The sequence below is a fragment of the Hyla sarda genome, chromosome 9, assembly GCF_029499605.1.
Source record: "Hyla sarda isolate aHylSar1 chromosome 9, aHylSar1.hap1, whole genome shotgun sequence".
Lineage (NCBI taxonomy): Eukaryota > Metazoa > Chordata > Amphibia > Anura > Hylidae > Hyla > Hyla sarda.
In genome coordinates, this window is record NC_079197.1 from 151,688,672 (window position 1) to 151,691,892 (window position 3,221).

Consider the following 3,221-nt stretch of genomic DNA (forward strand, 5'->3'; position numbering starts at 1 on the left):
CTGTGCTACAGCTGTTCGGGATGCCACGATTATACCGTGGCGATCCCGAACAGCTCCCTGAGTTAGATTGTGGGGTGCACCAGCGTTCGGACCCCCCGTGATCTGAAACTTATTCCCTATCCTTTCACCACTGCACTACCCCTTTAACTATTTTTTTTAACACATTTATAGCCCCATAGGGGACTATAACATGCAATCTTCTCATCAATGCTATGCCATAGCATAGCATTGATCAGTGTTATCGGCGCTCTGCTGCTCCAGCCTGGATCTCAGGCAGGGAGCAATAGAGCAACAATCGGACGGCAAGGAGGAAATAAGGGACCCTCCTCCCCTCAGCTTTTACTGTGGTGGTCCCGATCAACTCCACTGAGCTGCCGGGAAGCATTTTTTTCATTTTAGATGCGGCGAACAAAGTTGGTTAATCTAAGGGGTTAATACCAGACATCACAGCGATCGGTGATGTCCGGTATTAGCCACGGGTCAATACCATTGATAGCTGCTGGAACCGACCCGCTATGACACGGGGTCAGCTTGTGACCCCGCGTCATAGCAGGTGAGCGGGCACAGGGTGTACAGGTACGCCCTGCGTCCTTAAAGGGAACCAATCAGCAGATTTTAGCATATATAACACTCAACAATGCGTTATATATGCTAAAATCGTTATCCTCACCGTCCCCGGGGGACGTTTGTGCCCCCAGGGATGGTGAAGATATTAAGTTATAAAGTCCCCCCCGGCCGCCCAGCAATTAGTCCCCTGGCCGCCCAGCAATTAGTCCCCTGGTCGAGGACTTACTAGCTCCGTTCGCTGCGGCCGTGGTCCCGCCCCCTCGCCTTGATTGACGGCTTGCATCACCGCTCTGCTCCATCTGCTAAGGGAGCAGAGCCATGAGCCGTCATTCAAGCCGTCGGTATGGTGCCATGGCCGGAGCAATGGCAGCTAGTAAGTGGGACTACATCCCGGGCGGCCTGGGGGACTTTATAACTTAATATCTTAACTATCTCTGGGGACACAAATGTCCCCTAGGGATGGAGAGTGTATATAGCATATAGCGTTATATATGCTTAAATCTGCTGATTGGTTCCCTTTAAGAGGTTAATGATATATTTTTTACAGTTCGGACATTTACGCATGCAGCGATACCACAGAAGCGGGGTCAGGAGACCGATGCGGGTTCAGTGAGTTAAATACGTACCTTCAGTCCGGCGCTTGGTCCCTCCAAAGGTCTGCTTCTTTATTCAGTGAATTGCGCACTTGCGCGTTCTGAGCTCTCACGTGGCCAGCGATCATGAATATTCAAATTTACCCGGTGGGCCAGCCTCCATTTTGGAGATAGAAGATAGAAGTGACCTTTGGAGGAACCGGGCTCCGGACTGAAGGTACTTATTTAAAGGGGTACTCTGGTGGAAAACTTTTTTTTTAAATTAACGTGCCAAAAAGTTAAACAGATTTGTAACTTGTGACTTCAATTTAAAAATCTTAATCCTTCCAGTACTTCTCAGCTGCTGTATAATACAGAGGAAGTTATTTTCTTTTTGAATTTCTTTTCTGTCTTGTCCACAGTGCTCTCTGCTGACATCTCTGTCCATGTCAGGAACTGCCCAGAGCAGGAGAAAATCCCCATTGCAAACCTATGCTGCTCTGGACAATTCCTGACACAGACAGGTGTCAGCAGAGAGCACTGTAGTCAGACAGAAAAGAAATTCAAAAAGAAAAGAACTTCCTCTGTATTATACAGCAGCTGTTAAGTACTGGAAGGATTAAGATTTTTAAATAGAAGTAATTTACAAATCTGTTCTGGCACCAGTTGATTTGTCGGGATTGCACTGACCCCACATCCATCTCCTGTTCACCAACACTATAACCCATTGCATTGGGTTTAGTGTGGGTGAACAGGATGACCATTTTCCTTTAATGGGGGCTGCTACTACTACCTATAGGGGGCTGCTGCTATAACTACCTAAAGAGGGGCTTCTACAACTACTATTATCTAAAGGGGGCTGCTGCTACTATATACAGGGCGCTGCAACTATATACAGAGGGCTACTATGTACAGGGAAACTTACCTACAGGGAGTAACCCCTACCTATAGGTGGCTGCTACTACCGACAGGGGGCAGCTATCTACAGGGAGACCTACCTACAGGTGGCACCTACCTACTCGGGACACCCGCGTAATAGGTAAAACCATGTGAAGGGTCCTTTCTACCTACTGGAGTGACCTATCCACTTAGAGACTGACCTACTCTTCCCCAACCCACTTATTGACCCTGTGTCTCGCACATCAAGAGGTTATTATTACAGTATGGTGTACTATAGGTGCTGGAAAAATGTGGAACCTAAAATGTTTATATTGCAGGTTCTGTGGAGACAAGTTGTGGCTGGAAGAATTGTCATGACGATCTGGGTTGGATGGAAAAGAAAAAGGAAAGTAAAATACTACAATTACAGAAGATGTCACCTGATGTAACTGTATGTAATCACTTATATGGTCTGTAGAGTCTATGTAGAGCTTATATCACCCATCATATGATCACTGTATGGGGTGAATATTTCCTTCTTGTATACTGGTTTATTGGTAATGTTGGTCAGTATACAGGATTTGGTCAGTAACAGTATGATGGTAATATTATGGATAATATTATGGTGATAATATTCCTCCTTGTATAATGGTTATTATTGGTTATATTGGTCTCAGTATACAGGATTTGGTCAGTAACAGTATGATGGTAATATTATGGTGATAATATTCCTCCTTGTATAATGGTTATTATTGGTTATATTGGTCTCAGTATACAGGATTTGGTCAGTAACAGTATGATGGTAATATGTACCGTATTTTTCGCCGTATAAGATGCACTTTTTCTTCCCCAAAACTGGGGGGGAAAAGTTGGTGCGTCTTATAAGACGAATATACACCTATCGCGGCGGTCCCTGCGGCCATCAATGGCTGGGACCCGCGGCTAATACAGGACATCACAGATCGCGGTGATGCCCTGTATTAACCCTTCAGACGTGGCGATCAAAGCTGACCGCCGCGTCTGAAGTGAAAATAACACTAACCCGGCTGTTCAGTCGGGCTGTTCGGGACCGCCGCGGCATCCCGAACAGTTTACAGGACACCGGGAGGGACCTTACCTGCCTCCTCGGTGTCTTTTCCGTGCCGGGATCCCCTGCATGGCCGGCGCTTTCCTTTGTCGTCATCACGTCGTCGCGCACGCCGT